This window comes from Solanum dulcamara, chromosome 12 (genome assembly GCF_947179165.1).
Source record: "Solanum dulcamara chromosome 12, daSolDulc1.2, whole genome shotgun sequence".
NCBI lineage: Eukaryota > Viridiplantae > Streptophyta > Magnoliopsida > Solanales > Solanaceae > Solanum > Solanum dulcamara.
This window is the reverse complement of record NC_077248.1, coordinates 28,823,982-28,841,907: the sequence shown is the minus strand read 5'-3', so window position 1 is coordinate 28,841,907 and position 17,926 is coordinate 28,823,982. Positions and strand designations below refer to the sequence as shown.

General features: G+C 40.2%; 1 pseudogene across 1 annotated transcript; it reads left to right on the top strand.

Annotated features, from left to right (window-relative positions):
* The first annotated feature begins 15,191 nt into the window (after nt 1-15,191).
* On the top strand, nt 15,192-16,023 carry LOC129877404 (60S ribosomal protein L9-1-like; annotated as a pseudogene). The gene has a single exon (XR_008763537.1). The product of XR_008763537.1 is annotated as a 60S ribosomal protein L9-1-like (transcript).
* The last annotated feature ends 1,903 nt before the right edge of the window (nt 16,024-17,926 follow it).

The following is a 17,926-nucleotide window of genomic DNA, read 5'->3' as shown; positions in this document are numbered from 1 at the left end:
ACATGCCCTTATGTCATAAGATGCAGGTATAGTACCTTATTAACTGTTATACTTGTTTCCTGCATCCCCATTTGAGTTGTTCTCTTAGTTGTGATGCGTTATGCTTTATATACTCAGTACATATATCGTACTGATCCCCCGTTCCCCAGGGGGCTGCGTTTCATGCCCGCAGGTATAGATGTTCATTCTGGAGATCCGTCATCTTAGGAGTTCCTCTCAGCTATGTCGGAAGAGCTTCACTATTCTGGAGCCTAATTTTTGATACTGGTCACTTAATGTATACATTTGTACTATCAAGGGTACGACGGGGGCCCTGTCCCACCATATGTTGTTGTTACTATTCCTAGAGGTCTGTAGACATATGGATGTGGGTTGTTTATAAGTTTGTTTTGACTATTCCTATACGACATATTGTAAATGTTTTTATATTACGGCAGCCTCGTCGGCGCGTGCCCTTTCATGATATGATACGAATGAAAGAGGCTACAGGTACATGAAAAAGTTTTAAAATATTGATGTTTTTATGTATACTATCACATCACACACGGTTCAACTTAAGTGTAGCTGATAAATATGCATAAGAGGGTCCAGGTCGAACCTCAGTCGCGGCCTACGGGGTTGGGTCGTGACAGAAGTGGTATCAGAGAAGTTCGTCCTTGGAATGTATACAGACCGTGTCTAGTAGAGTCTTGTTTATCGGTGTGTTGTGCACCACATCTATAGATAGGAGGCTACAGGACATTTAGAATGTTACTTTCTTTCATATCTAAGATCATGCGATAGAGCCGAGCCATAGGAAATGAAATTCCTCATACTAACCTGCGATTTTAGTAGGAGGACAACACCGGTAGAAGAAAGTAACTGTCAATATTGGATGTTACGAAGCACGGAGGTAAGCAAAGGCACAAAGGACCTATGTCAGGTAAGGTGCTGCAATACAATTGTTATATAAATTTGGAAAATGAAAGGAAAATTATACAGGAAAGTGCAACAGGTGCAGTTCGAGGGGACATACGAGGTAAGTCCATGTTCATACTTCTAATGTGGGCGCCCTGTGTGGCTGCGATATGAGATGATATGAATATATATGTGTGCCCTGGGTGGCTGTGATATAATATGATACCAATATATATCTGTGTGCCCATGAGGCATTGTTGGTATTTTCTATGTGCAGCTGTTGAGATAGTAAGAAATACAGAGGAAACTCTGTCCAAATTTTCCTAGAAATAAGAGGAGAATGAGATACAGGGCTATAGTATGTCTTGAAAGGTTCTTCTCGCAATAATGATGAGATTTGACTAAACGAGTATGGTTGACCTCGAGAAATAAGTTAATTGCTGAGTTAATGGCAATAGAAACTAGGAGGTCGATACTGAAACAGTAGAACGAAGTTAGAAAGGACCTATAAGTCAAAGAAGGTGACTCAGAGAGGACTGATAGAACGGGATAAAACGATATAGTAAGGCATCGCCTGAATTGATACATAGGGATAAACTATGACAAGTTATAGTTGAAGGAAGTAACAGTATGATTAAGACAAGAGTACGAGGGATAAATAATTGTGATGGATATGAAGTGTTAATAAGACAGCTTGTGAAACATTAAGGATAATACTAACTAAGAAAGGTAGGTAGCCCATAGTAAGAATCGTGAAGAAAGTCAAGCGGTGTTATACTATGAGACTGAATGTGAACAGGGTACCAGGTGAATATAACCAAAACCGTTGTGAGAGTAAGTAAAGCTTAGTAAGGAAAGTTTCGAATAAAGGTTGTGTGATGAAAAAAAAGGATAGCTAGTACAAGGAAATAAAGAGTAATATGGAATTCCTTGCGCCCAACCAAAAATGGAAATGAGCTGGAGGAATAATAGAGAAGTTATAATATAGGCGTTCAAGATAGATGTGATTAATTAAGTATGAGTACCGAGCAAAAAGGGAGATAGACAATTACGAATTGAAAGTATAGTATGATAAAAAAGTAATAAGATAAGGCCCCTACTACAACGAAGCTAATATGGTTTTAAGCAAGATTAGAAGGGAGCCTGAAGTATATGACAAAGATGAAAGTTCAGAAGGCAAAACGAAGTTAATATACGTGACTCCACCTTGATGATTAGTGAGCTCCTGTAAGGAAAGGGTATGTCGATTTGCAGAACAGTTGCTGCATTGCGAGGTTATTAGAAGAATAAGCTGTATCCATGAGAATAAAGTTAGTATAAGGACAAAGCTTGGAACATGAGTCATTAAAGTATAAGTACACTCGAATGGGGAACTTGTACCAATTATGTGCCCCGCTAATTACTGATTGGGATGAATGGAATGTGGCTTTGAATGCACTGCTACATTATGGATAATACTTAAGTATAAATCGTTAGATGAGATTTTATGCGATATATTCCAAATACTAAAGCACCCTACGATTGTGCTAGGGTTTCCTATAAAGGCAACCTAATGTATGAAAGATTTAACAGAACATGTAGATATGGTGTAACACGTAAATATGTTGGAGTAGAATCACTCGCGTGTGAGTAGCTGAAAATAAATGGAGGATGACATGGGTACACCCTAAAAGGGGGAAAGTGTACAAGAGAAGTACAAGCATAAGAGAAAATCAACTGACCCTATCGTAAGTAAATGGGAATGCTTAAACTTCAAACGAGACCCCATAAGGGATGGACGCGATCATACCCGCACTAATGCACTGAATTCCATCAAAACTCCGAAGTTAAGCGTGTTTGGATGAGAGTAGCACTGGGATGGGTGACCCCCTGGGAAGTGAAAAAGGGAACAAAACAAGTATGACAAAAAGAGATTATAAAGGCGTGTTAGTACAATGACACATATAGAACAGAGAAAGCCAAGAGGAAAAAAGATTATGACTTAAATACAACGCACTTCATGAAAATGGCACAAGAATAGTTGTGCAGCTTATGAACATTGGCATACTAAGAGCAAGGTCAAATGATTACTCGATAAAAGAAAGTCAGTAATAGCAATGTGATTGCTATATGTAGAATCTATTAAAGAAAATTTTAATATGGTTCGAGGCAGAACTATTAAGATATAATCGGTATTAAGGACAAAAGCCATAGCGGAACCCTGACCTCGACCGAAGGAGGTAAGCCGCTAGTATAGCGACACTAAAGCATTTTCTGAATGGCTCTACGTACCTACACACGTTTGTGTAAGAATTATAGTATAACGTGTGGTAATAAAACTGGAAGGAAGATCTGAGTAAAAGAGCAAGATAGCATACCTAAGGTGTTACAAGTTGAATTCAGAGGAGTTGTATAATGGCTTAAACGAAGAGGGGCATCAGAGGCTTGATAGCCTATTACGAGGGGTTGGAATCCCGACTAGGGAATGGAAGGCGATTAATGTAGGTTATAGTGCAGGCTGACCTAGCACTCTATGGAAGTATAAGTTCATATGGGTTATGGTAGATAAGCTAACAAAATTAACCCATTTTCTTCCAATTAAGAAGGTATATTCAGCTAAGGGTTATACGAGATGACATAGCAAGGAAATAATAAGATTTCACGGGGTTCCCACATCTATTATCTCGGACGGGGAAGTTCAATGTACGGCTAATCACTGGAGATCATTCCGGTAAGGAATGGGAACATAGGTGAATCTTAGTACGACATTTCACCCTTTGATTAATGGATAGGCCCAGAGGGGATCCAGTAAATTATTGATGAAGTAAAGCTTAATCTAGGACAAGCTATCAATTAGAAGCCTAGAGTCGGCAAGAAGGGGATACATTGATCCTTCTCAGATCATTTGTAGAATAGATAAAGCTGCCTATGAGTGGGACCTACTGTCCGATTTGAAAGAATACATTTAGTTTTCACAGATCAATGCTCTACAAGAATGTAAACGACGCTCCCAGAATATTTCCCATGGAGGAGGTCCACGTAACAGGGAGTTATCCTATGGGGGGCAACCCATTTCCATCCGGGATCAGCAGATTAAACGGGTTGCGAACTAAGGACATAGCTTCCATCAAGGTACTGTGGCAGAATAAGAATCGTGAAGACATAACCTGGGAGGTTGAAGAGGACATGAAACATAGGTGTCCGTACCTACTCCCGATGTCTACAGATAACCGCCAGTCTTGGAACTAGTATATTAATTACTTGGATGAAAATGTATGTCATTCCAGTAGAAAGGAATCTCCCTACAATTTGTATAAATTCTTAAGGGGAGTTTTATTCAACATTCGGGGATGAATATTCTAAAGGGGGAAGGATGTTACACTCCGCACTCTCGAGCTTGGAATGTCTTCTTAAGTTTCTTAGACACTATCATGTGAGCCGGATAAGCTACGACACTATAAAACAACTCTAAGGAAAGAAGATTGTGATACCTCGTGAGAAGGAAGGTTGGAAATGGAGTCATAAGAATACGAAAAGAATTGGAGGCCAAGTAATGAGTTGTAGGACTCGATTTACCGACGTAAGCTACTAACTTGGAAGTCTTACATACTTAAGCTATTGGAGTACGTACCAAGCTTGCGAAGCATGGATTATATAGGTTCTTAAAGTGAGACGAGATTACGAACCCATGAGGAAGAAAAAAAAATGCGGGGCAGCCAATGGGAGGATGACACGTGGAATAACCTCAAAAAAGAAGGTGACCCACCTGCTTGGGGTCAATTAGTTGACCCACCTGCTTGGGGGAGGTGAGCCACACTACCACGTGGCAGCCCTTCCTTGATTGCATGGATGCGGTGGCGCAATAGGGGCTGGACACATGTCACCTCTAGGGGATGACACATGTCACTCCCTAGGACCACATATATATATGTATATACAGCATATACTTCAGTTCCTTCATCAAATTTCCAGCCAAAGTGATGATAAACAAACCCTAAGCTAAGAGAGAAAAGCATGACGGCTTTGGAAAAAAAAAGAGGTAAGTCCCGATTTCGTTCCGTAAATTAATTATCTAGCATATAACACGATGATATGGAAGTATTAGTAGCATAAAATTAGAGTTTGGTGCAGAAATAAACGGACAGCAAGCTTCCACAACGTTACAGCGCACTAAAAAAAGTTCCGAGGCGCGATTTCGGCAAGTTCTAGCCAATTTCGGGAAAGGTAAATTCTTCCCCTCTAATTTGAAGTTTATGATGTTAAATTAGGGTGTATTACACACCTTAGGGGATTCTTTAAGTTGGGGAAAATGTTTGAAAAGTTCAGCGTGCGGAATAAACTAAATCGGAGTCGCTAGAAGTAAATTGTCGTCAAAATAAAGTGTCGTTCTTGTGAGTTGTTGCTGCAGGGGTGTAATGTATTGTTGCAGGGCCTAAATGAATTCTAAAAGTTTTTTTTATTCTGCTGGTTTCATCCACACGACCCCTCATTTCGTATAGTTAAAGGCGTTATAAAATAAAGGCTAGACGCCTTATTGTGATATCGTATTTTTGAATAAGTCGTTTGGTGTTTATGTTGTATATTGTTAGTGTGAATTGCTGCAGGTTGTTGTTGTTGGTTGGATTTAGGTCTTAGGGACCTAATTGGAAATTTGTATAGGGCACATTATAGAGGAGGTGCTGCCCAATTTTCGTCGACGCCTTAGCGAATAACAGAACTAATCGGGGAAACGACTAAGGAAATAGATTCCATTAATACTAAGGTGTAAAGTAGGGTGATGGAAAGTTAAAAGGGGTTTATATTCATATTAATTTCATATTGAATAGGTTCAAAGGACGTTGAGTCCAACAGGATAAGGAATAATTCAGACAAGGTATGTGAAGCTTTCTTTTAGCATGTTTTGGCATAAGTATGTAAAGCCTATCGTGTTTCTTCTTTTGGCATTGTCTTCAAGTTAAGTAATGATTAATATGAGATTGAGGGTAAATCTACTCATAAATGCCAAGCGTAATTCACGGTCCTCATTTACTTCTGGATGAAAGCACTCTTACAGTAATTGAACTAGGGCTTCTCAAGCCTTCCATACGTTAGGGAGTGATGAGTATGTAAGGCTATCCTTCCCTTCTCTTGGCATGTTTTAGTCCTAAATATGATGTGTATATAACATGTGGGGAAGAATCTACTCCCGAAGTTCCGAATATGATTCACGACCCCTACCTACTACTGGAGGTGAAAGCTCATATTCTAATTGAGTTAGTGTCTCTCACGGTCTCCTAGAAAATGGAAGGTAGAGGATACGTAAAGCTAATTCCTTGTTCTTGGCATATCCTTGATAGAAGTGCAATATGTATATCTGCATATGCAAGTGGGGATAATCCCATTCATAAGGCCCCGAGCATACCTCCTGGTTCTTATCCACTGCTGAATACTAGGACGCCTACGATAGGTGAATTATTGTCTCTCAAACTCCTTTGGGATAAGAAGGGACAAACAGGTGAGGCCTACCCTTTCTTTCTTTTGACATGTCTTAAAGAAAACGATACATGATACGAGCTCTAGAGTAAGTCCATTCCTAAGCTCTGAATACGCTATATGTCTCATATTCACTCCTTGGCAGGAAAACTCTCATCGTAGTTGAGCTACCTTCCCTGAATCGTCTATATGTCGATTAATAGTTGGACTTAGATCTCCTAGTCCTAAGGACTCTGTGATGACAGATGTCTATGATTCCCTTAAGCCGATTGGCATTACCCTAAAATATGTCTATAATTCTTGAGACTTCACTTAATATAGCCCTAGTGGCACTCAAAGGGCACCTGAGATGATTATTATCGTGATCCACGAACGATAGTTCAGTATGATTACCCTAGTGAGTCTCAGATAATGATCTACCTATATATGATGATTATGACACCAAGTCCCCTAATAAGTCGGGTACGATATATGATGATATGATTATAACACTGAGTCCCTTAATGGGCCGGGTACGGTATATGATGCTATGATTATAACACCAAGTCTCTAATGGGCCGAGTACGGTATATGATGCTATGATTATAACACCAAGTCCCTAATGGGTCGGGTATGGTATATGATGCTATGATTATAACACTGAGTCCCTTAAAGGGCCGGGTATGGTATATGATGATATGATGATAACACCGAGTCCCCTAATGGGTCGGGTACGGTATGTGATGATATGATTATAACATTGAGACCCATAATGGGCCGGGTACGGTATGATATATAATGATAGATGGGCTTGCATGTGAAAACATAATAATGTAATCGTAACATATGATACGACGCCGTATGCGATGACATGGTAACTCCGAGTCCCCCAGCGGGCTGGATACGATAAGTGAAGATGGTGTACATGCCCTTATGTTATAAGATGTAGGTATAGTGCCTTATTAACTGTTATACTTGTTTCCTGCATCCCCATTTCATTTGTTCTCTCAGTTGTGATGCATTATGCTTTATATACTCAGTACATATATTGTACTGACCCTCCGTTCCCCAGGGGGCTGCGTTTCATGCCCATAGGTACAGATGTTCATTCTGGAGATCCGTCAGCTTAGGAGTTCCTTTCAGCTATGTCGGAAGTGCTTCACTGTTCTGGAGCCTAATTTTTGATACTGGTCACTTAATGTATATATTTGTACATTCAGGGGTACGGCGGGGGCCCTGTCCCGCCATATGTTGTTGTTAATATTCCTAGAGGTCTGTAGATATATGGATGTGGGTTGCTTATATGTTTGTTTCGACTATGCCTATACGGCATGTTGTAAATGTTTTTATGTTACGGCAGCCTCGTCAGTGCGTGCCCTTTCATGTTATGATACGAATGAAAGAGGCTACAAATACATGAAAAATTTTAAACTATTGAGGTTTTTTGTATAGTATCACATCACACACGGTTCAACTTAAGTGTAGTTGATAAATACGCATAAGAGGGTTCAGGTCGAACCCCAGTTGCGGCCTCTGGGGTTGGGTCGTGACAGCTTTGCCACTAATAAGAGGCAGCATAAAACCATGATACTAACCCAGCTGAGTAAATAGTGTATGGGTCCCACAGTAAGGACAATCTCTATATCGATGGCAAACCTTTCCACAGGTAGGACAAGGCCCAACAACTCTGGTTTGGTGAGTATGCGGAGCCTAAAATATCGAATCTTGCTTGGCACACTCTTGGGACTAGTGGTCAAGTGAACCGTAGTCATACCACCTTCGTGACTATTGGCTGAGAGCTGGAGGTCGGCCACGTTGGGCATGACTCGGACTGGCACTAAAGACACCTTGAGAGGGTTGACTGCCATAACTATTCTTTTCCCTAGCTGACTATATTGGGGCCCTACGATGCTCCCTAACAAAGTGACCTTCCTCGTCAGCCTCATAGCAACCCTCACCAATGACATCTCTCTTAAAGGATCCAAATAGGATCTGATAAGCTTCAACACCTGAAGGGCCACTCTACTCACCTTGAGAAGTATGACCTGTACCTTTTCTGTTGTAAACCCCATATCCTACCACAAAACTTCCTAGGACCTGAGGTACTATCGTTATGGTCCTGATGAATCGAGAAGGAAGTTCAACCTTGCCAAACTGATACTCGCCCTAAAGTGGGTTGCTATCATCACTATGCTAATGGAGAGGCTTGTTACCACTACTTTTATATTCCTCGAAGCATTCTTGCTCCACTACCCTCACATGGCTGACAATTTAGGGAAAGATAGACCCGACAGATATCTAATGCTACGTCGCCAAGCGGAGCAGCAAGGATAATCCCCTAATAAATTCCTGGCACATATCCAGATGCATAGGGGATGATGTGGGTCTATTCGCATCCAACTCAAGAAATTCCATGACAAAGACCGATACTAAGGACGAGCCTTGCTGAGTAATCGCTAACCCATTACTAGTTTGAGAGACAACTGCCAAAACTATAGTAGAACATGTTGACGCTCCACCGTGTCTACTTAGAAACTCGTTCTATCCATCTAAGAAGAAATGTATTCCAAATGGTTTAGAAATTATTAACAATTAGGACACACGATAAGGATTCAAGAATAAAATTCTCTAAAAATTCCCTATAGCCTCCTGAAGATAGGATACAAACATCTCTGCACCAATCTGTAGGACTCTACTAGGTATTGCTCTTATACAAATGATGTAGGTCAATCTAGAGCTCTGATACCAACATGTCATAAACCAATTCCTTAGGCCTTGATGACACCTGCTAATACCTACCTGCAAGTAAGTGTAACCCTTAAACCTTAGCTCGAAACCAAAACCAATGAGCTATTAAGTGGAAGATGAATTAATAAGAAGAAAGTAAGTAATAATGAAAAGAAAGAGGATGGTTGAAACAAATATAGGAAATCATTCCAAGACCTAGCATCAATCAATAATCGAGCATCTAAACAATAATAGAAGTACGAGGCTTTTACAAAAGTATTAAGAGTACAGACAGTCTTCGAAAACAAGTAAAGACTAGTCTCAATCTTGTATGGATGGAAATTGGCAACTCCGTAAGCTAGGAGCTCACCAAATCTATGAATTAGAAGCTGCTCCACACCAGTCAAAATCAATAATGATGACCCATACTAAAATTTGTAGGGGACATAAGTGTAGTACGAGTACCAAATAAATGGTACTCAGTAGGTATAGGCCCAATGAGCTCCATAGACAAAACAAGTATAATGAACATATAATCAGGTAAATACTGCACGAGTAACTAATTAGGAATTATCAAAATAATAACAGAAACATAAGGCAAGAAAAGTGGAAACATAGAACAAAAAAGTCATAAAACGTACCTAAAATGCAATCCAACAACCTATTAATGAGAAGAAGGCATCACCGAAGTCTACTAATGAAAATACATCACTAACTAATAACTCTAACCATATAATCACCTAGGAACTATTCCAACTAACCTCAGCAGGAATTACCAACCATAATCAAACTAAATTCCACGTAAACAATCTATTTATACAACCAAAAGGTACCAGCTACAAGTACAACAAGAGATAAAAGCTAGCATAATTAGACAATAACCAACCGGACGCCCATACCCCTTGAAGGTACAAGCAATAAAAAACATACCACCGGCCCCTATAAAACTGAGGGACCACACCACAAGAGTATGTTGGTGATAGGCACTACTAATGAATACATATTTGTAGTAAAATTAGTGACATAATCGGTGGCTCTTAGAGATCAACAACCATAAGTATATAGATCCACCCTGACCACCCGGCTAGCCAAGTAGGACCCATGCGACTCCCTCATTCAGTTCAGTGGTACACTGGCCAAAGGAGCCCAAAGGAAATGTGGGAAGTCTATATACACTACATGGTCCCGAACTAAGTCTTACATAGACAAATAGAATCTCTGTAGTGGTACCATAGAGTGAGCAGCCAAGCCAAAGTAGAAAGGGCATCGCCGCGCTGAATATCAGTACACTTGTAACCTCAACCGTGAGCACCCTAAAAAAGGGCCATTCATCCAGCCAATAAACTCCCAGGGGCATGGCCCAACTAGAAAAAGTAAACTTAGGGGCATCGAAGGACTAAAAAGGGCATCAACGCACTAAATAGCCAAGTAAAATGTAGCGCATCCCAGATGCCTCCAATTCCTCAAGTAGAAAAACATGAAATACCAAGATCATACCACTAAATGAGTGAATATGCTCAAACAATATAAGCATGTCATCACCAACATCCAAACAAGACACACACAGCTATAAGGAAATATCAGGTCCTAGCACACAACCAGTCAAGGGACTAACCTGGGATCTAATCATTCCTCGGAGATGGCCTCAGGCCTAATAATAGTTAATAGATAAGATGGCATCATAAACCTATCTCTAAACAAAAGTGAAATAATAGAGGCATTTTTTCAAATCATAAAGGAGGAAAAATATCTCTAGGTAAGTTTAATTACACCAAAATAATTCACCTCATCTCCCAACCAGAATTGCTAAGCCAAACCTACAGCTACGATGGGCCCCAAATGTCACAGGCACTAGCATATAAAGGGGTATCCTATCCATAATAAACCCTACCAAAAGTTATGCCTAGCTAAGAGAGCAAAAACCAGATAATAAGGCGCCTAAGGCCCAAACCTAGCCTAAGGACATCAATATCTATCTGAAACAAGATAATCAATGCTTAGTCACCACCACAACAAAAGCATACAACCTAATCTTAGGATTTCATGGGACTATTCTAGCCTAAGGCTCACCCTGGAACAAGAAAATGGGATCGGGTGGGGAGAATGCTAATCTAGGCAAATACTCACCTAAGTCATATGTAAAGTATACTACATGATATCTAATAGAGTTCAGTCAAGGGGTAGATCATAGCCTACTTGGAAGCAGATCACGCATGCTCTAAATCCACCACAATGAAGCTCTCGTCCTCTGAATCATTCCCAATCGCCGCCACGCTAACAAAATGTTAATAACATCATCAATAGGATCATACTGATACTAAAATCAACAAATTTGGAAATGGGCCAACATCAGAGTCAAAATTGGGAATTATGGGACCCATTCTATAACTTACAAAATTGACTTTGTGAATAGGTCCTAGATTCTAAACCTATCTTGTGTTCCAAAAGGAAACACATTTCGAACACTAAAATAGTTACAAAACACACATGCACCACACTAATCAACTTAGCCCAAGAACTACTAAAATCAAGGGAAATAGGGAATTTTCCCTCAAATAAATTCTTTACTCTTAATTCTGGACACACCACTAGATTCTTCTTGAAAACCCATGCGGAATAGCTTTTGGAATCACTCAAATTGCCTCGAAATTAAGAGTGAAATTGATCTTGAAAGTTAAAGAAATAACTAAAAATTTAACTTTAAAACGATCCTCATGTGTCACTTAAGAGGACACCCACTGGTCACTTACGCTATTGCCCCAAAGAGGCGGGCGTCGCTTAAGCGAGGACCCAATCGATTTAGAGAGGGGTCGTTTTAGCGGCAACCTCTCATGCGGACTCGGTCACTTTAGCGACCTTATGACTGTTTCAACAACACTCACTTTAGCGACCAAGAGTATCTTTAGAGACGACACTTGACCCAGCTTATGCAAAATAGACTTTGGCATGTCAAATTCTCCAGTATGGTGCTCGAGATTCAATTAGAACCTCATGCGCGCAAAGAAGATATGCTACCCCCTCCCCTGAATTCAATGTTCCAAACTCAATGGCTTAGTCAAAATTTCCATATGAAGTCATTTCGACTGATAGTGGGTTCTATAGCCAAGACTAATTTTGAGACAAATTCCATAACGGGCTTCGAGATTAGATTGGAAGCCTCGAGAAGCAAACAAAGGGTCGTTCTAGACTAAACTTGACAATTTGGAACTAACCATGTTGTTAGAATTTTAATCTGAACGTGTCTTCCTATAATATTTACCAAAGTCAACTATAAGCTAAATTTCGATGGCAAAAGTGCCAATTGGTCCTAAACGCATATCGATCGCCTCAATACTAATGTCGACTATGCCACTAGCCTAATTTCACCATTCTAGAGCTAATGGAACTATCAACAGTTTTATCTAAGATTGGTTTCCTGAAGTTATGAACAAAGTCAACTTTTTAAGTTATAAAAGCTCTAGAATAGGGAAATGGGCATAAAACCCTAACGAATAACCGAGCGACCGAACTGTCAGTACCAGCAAGTCATAAATGAATTGGGGTCGCTGTAGGAATGCTCTAAATGATGAAAAGATAGGAAAATGAAGAAAATGACCTAGAGGGTCATTACAACATCTAATACTAAAAGAACTTTCGTTTTTTAAAGCAAAAGTACAGTCGCGGCATGAAGGCACGAAAGGATGAGGGAACTGGGACCGCATGCTCAGTCAGACTCTAGAACACCCTCTCGGATCAAATAACACTATCACAAAACTTGAGTTGAAAGGAAAATCTTCAAATTCCCTTCAAACTCCCAAAACTATTGCAAATCACTTTATGGGCTTCAACTCTCACTCACTTAGCCTGAACTTCATCAAAACACTGGGTTCCAACTGAGGTCGACCAAACTAAATAGAAACCACCGATATGAGCAATACATGACAATGGCAGATCTAACTCAATCAAAAATTCCAAATACATGTCTTATTCTTCCAAATTCGTTCCTCCAAGCCAGTAAGGACGTTCTTACGGTCCTTAGCTATCTTGAGTGCTACCAATACACTTTAAAACATGCTTACCGAACCGCACTGCATAACCTCAGGGAAGTCACATAACTTAACTAGGCTTCAAGGGATGACAGAAGCCAAAACAAGGAAACTAAGCTTGGCTAAAGCTCAAAATTCCAATCTGAACTTTCAAATCCAAATACCCAACTAAAACTTATCTTTTGAAACTAAACACTCCATTCGAAAAGACCAATTTACTCCATGAAGGACAAGGCCGCATTGAGTCTAGCTCCTCCGACTTACTTCTATCATAGGCACCTCCAAAACACCGGCACGTGGTGCGCACAAACCATACTGCCTTCTCAAATTTGAGCCAACTATCCTAGTCCAAGGGTATCAAGATGGTAGCGGACACACAAATATGCACAGCCGATCAGTAATGCTCCAAGGGCATCTACCCCATTCACAACAATTAAAATGTACCGAATATGCCAAAATCAAGTCTTCCATCATGAATTAATTCAAAGTTCCCATACCCCACGAATTATTTTGACTCCATTTTGTAGATGAGGTTTCTAACCAACTCCCCAACTTCCAATTTAGGCTATATCTAAAGTCACCAATGAAAACCACTGCTCCAATACTGGCTGACCAACAAAGTCTCAACAATCACCAACACTACCACGAAGATATAATAAAAGCAGTAATAAGGCATGAAGTGAGATCACACTCCCTAATTCCCCAAAAAGCCATAACCGGCACCCAAACTCTTAAAAAAGATAGGGGCCAAAAGATTGAATGAACCAACCACAATTTAGAAACCGAGAACAACGCTAAGGAAAATAGGAAGAGACAGCTAACTATGAGTACCATAAAGGATCCAACTTGGTAGGGTAATAAAGAAAACCTCAACCCATAACCTAGAAATGAACCAGCCAATACCCAGCTACAAGGATAGCCATCTAGGCCAAAAAGCTAGAATGGCCAAAGAGAATACTCACCATGGCAATCTAACTATGCAAAAAGGATATGAAGAGCTATTTGACCACTAGCCACTGGGAAACACGTAACTAGGGCGACACTTAAGGCCAACTAGATTCTCTAGTATCACAACTCCCAAAATTACACAGCTGGTCTAGCCACCTATATAACCACGGCCAGCACCAAAGCGAAATACACAGTTGGGGAGATGCAAGGAAAGGCAAACTAACCTGGCCTCAAATCAAACCAATATCACCCAGGCAAGGCATAGGGAGTTGTTGAACCACCACTGCGTCAATAGGAGATTGACCTAGTTGATCCTCTACTAAAAGAATTCAACTATTAAGCTAAAACACACAAACACACATACGTCTAGATAAGGCAAACACAACAGTTAGGGGATAACTAACAAGCCAAATAGACAAGTATAGGGGTGGAAACCTCAAAATCATACCAAATAAACAATATAAATCATAATAAGGAAATCAAGAAAACTTCATCGATACCTAGATTCTTGGACTATGATCGGCTTATAGAAGCATGGAATGGATTGCGACCAACCTCAGCCTGAATAAATTTTGCATCACTAGCAACCCTCTAAGCTCTGCCTCTAAAAAGAGGCGGTATAAAACTCGGATACTGACATAGCTGAGCAAACTGTGCACGGGTCCTATGCTAGGGATAATCTCTAGATCGATGGCCAAACTCTTCATAGGTACGACAAGGCTCAACAACTCTAGTATGGAAAATATGAAGATCCTAAAGCATTAAATCTCACCTGGGATACTCCCAGGACCAGTGGTCAAGAGAACTGCAGTTATAAGACCCTCGTAATTATTAGCTGAAAGCTCGAGGTTGGCCATGTTGTCTATGACTCAGACCGGCACTAGAGCCGCCCTGATAGTGTTGGCTGTCATTGCTATATTTTTCACTGCATTGGGGCCCTATGATGCTCCCTAACAAAGTGGCCTTTCTCGCCAGCCTCATAGCAACCGTCACCAATAATATCCTACTAAAAAAGACCCAGACAAGATCGCATAAACCCTAATACTTGAAGGTATAATGTGCTCAACTTTAGAAGTAAGACCTATATCCTGTCTTATGTAAACCCCATATCCTGCCTCAAAACCTTCTGAACCAGATCGCTGCTAGGGTTTTAGCGATCGCCATATTCACTTCCAAAAGAGGAGAGAGAGAGAGTGTGAGAGTGAAATTTAGAGAAGATGAAGACAATTCTGTCATCGGAAACCATGGACATCCCCAACGGAATCACCATTAAGGTGAAGGCAAAGCAAATCGAAGTTGAGGGACCAAGAGGAAAGCTTGTGAGAAACTTCAAGCATCTCAATCTCGATTTTCAGCTGATCAAGGATGAGTAAACTGGACAGAAGAAGTTGAAGGTTGATGCTTGGTTTGGATCTCGTAAGGCTACTGCTTCCATCCGTACCGCTCTTAGCCATGTTGGTAATCTTATCACTGGTGTTACCAAGGGTTACAGATATAAGATGTGTTTTGTGTATGCTCACTTTCCAATCAATGCCTCCATCACCGGAAGTAACAAGTCCATTGAGATCCGTAACTTCCTTGGCGAGAAGAGGGTTAGGAAAGTGGACATGCTTGATGGAGTAACAGTTGTTCGATCTGAGAAGGTTAAGGATGAGCTTGTATTGGATGGAAATGACATTGAGCTCGTCTCTCGTTCTGCAGCCCTCATTAACCAAAAATGCCATGTGAAGAACAAGGATATCTGAAAGTTTCTTGATGGTATCTATGTCAGTGAGAAGGGTCAAATTGTTCAAGAAGAATGAGTACTTTAGAAGTAGGCATATTGGTGATGACCCATATCCCAAATGCTCATTTTACTATCTCTTTTAAGTTCTTATGGAGACCATATATTACAGACTTATTTGAATTTCAGTTTTCTAGTTCTTGTTTTGAAATTTTGTTGACAAAGTTGCCTTGGTGGTTCTTTCAGCTATCCCAAATGTTTCAGTTCTTGTTATCTGTGAGTCAGAATTGTTTCATTCTAAATTTTAAGGACATGATTCCAAAAAAAAAAAACCTTCTGAACCAGAGGTACTATCATTGTGGGCCTAATGAATCGAGAAGGAAGTTGACCTTTACCAAAATGATACTCACCCTAAAGTGGGATGCTATCATCACTATGCTGATGGAGACGCTTGTTACCACTACCTCAATATGCCTTGAAGCATGCCTGATCCACTGCCCTAACATGGCTGATAATTTAGGGAAAGGTAGACCCAGCTAATATAAAATGCTCCGACTCCAAGCAGAGTGGCATGGATAATCCCCTAATGATCTTCTGGCTCATATACCTATCTGTAGTAGATGATATGGGGTTATTCCCAGCCCACTCAAGAAATTCTATGACATAGTTTGATGCTGAGGACGTATGTTGCTAAGGAACTACTAACTATCTCTAGCCTGGGAGCCACTTGTCAAAACTTTGGTAGAATCTGTTGATGCTACGATCGTGTTCAATAGGAAACTCATGCTATTCAACTTAGAAGGAATAGATTCCAAAGGATCATTTTAGAGATTATTCAAAATAAGGACATGCGATAAGGATTTAAGAATAGAATTCTCTAAAAATACCCCATAGACTCCCGAAGATAGGATACAAATGTCGTCGCACTGATCCATAGGAGCTACAAGGCATTGCCCTCATACCAATGATGCCTGTCAACCAATAGATCTGATACTAACTTATCATGACCCAATTCCTTAGGCCGTGATAACACCTTCTAATACCCACCCGTAGGTAAGCCTAACTCTTAAACCTTAGCCTAGAACCAAAAGCAATGAGCTATAAATCGGAAGATGAATAAATAACAAGAAAGTAAGTAATAATGACAAGAAAAAGGATGAATGAAACAAATATAGGAAAACACCCCAAGACCTGGCATCAATCAGTAATCGAGTGTCTAAACTACAATAAAAGTACATGGCTTTTACAAATATAATAAGAGTACGGAAAGTCTTCGAAAGTAAGTAAAGACTATTCCTAATCTAGCATGGATGGAAATTGCAACTTCCGACTCCAAGACCTCAACAAATCTATGAGGCAGAAGCCGCTCCATACCGATCAAAATCAACAATGATGACACATACTATGATCTATAGGGGGTAGATTTGTAGTATGAGTACCAAACAAATGGTACTTGGTAGGTATAGGCCGACTGAGGTCCACAGACAAAGTAAGTAAAATGAACATATAATCAAGTAAATACTGCCCAAGTAACTAATCAGGAATTATCACAATAATGACATAAAGATAAGGCAAGAAAAATGGAAACATTGATGAAGAAATATAGTCAAATAACGCACCTGAAACCCAATCGAACAACCTATCAATGGGACAAAGGCATCATAGGAGTCTACTAATGAAAATACAGTGCTAATTTATAACTCTAACCACATAATTATTTAGGAACTATTCCGACTAAGCCTAGCAGATATTACCAACCATAATCAAACTAAATTCCACGTAAACCATCTATCAATACAACCAAAGGTACCAGCTATAAGTAAAATAAGATATAAGACAAAGAATAATCAGAAAATAACTGACCGGACTCTAATACCCCTGGAAGGTACAAATAATGACAAACATACCACCGCCACTATAAAACTAGGGGACCACACCATACAAGTATGCTGGTGATTCGCAATGCTAATGAATGCATGTTCGTAGTAAAAACCAGGGACATGATCGGTGGGTCTTATAGATCAGCAACCACAAGTGTACAGAAACACCTCAGCCCTCAGCCTGCTAGGTGGGACCCATGTTATTCCCTCATCTAGCTCAGTGGTGCACTGGCTAGAGGAGCCCATAAAGGACGCAGAAAGTCTGTATACACTACTTGGGCCCAAAGATAAATAGA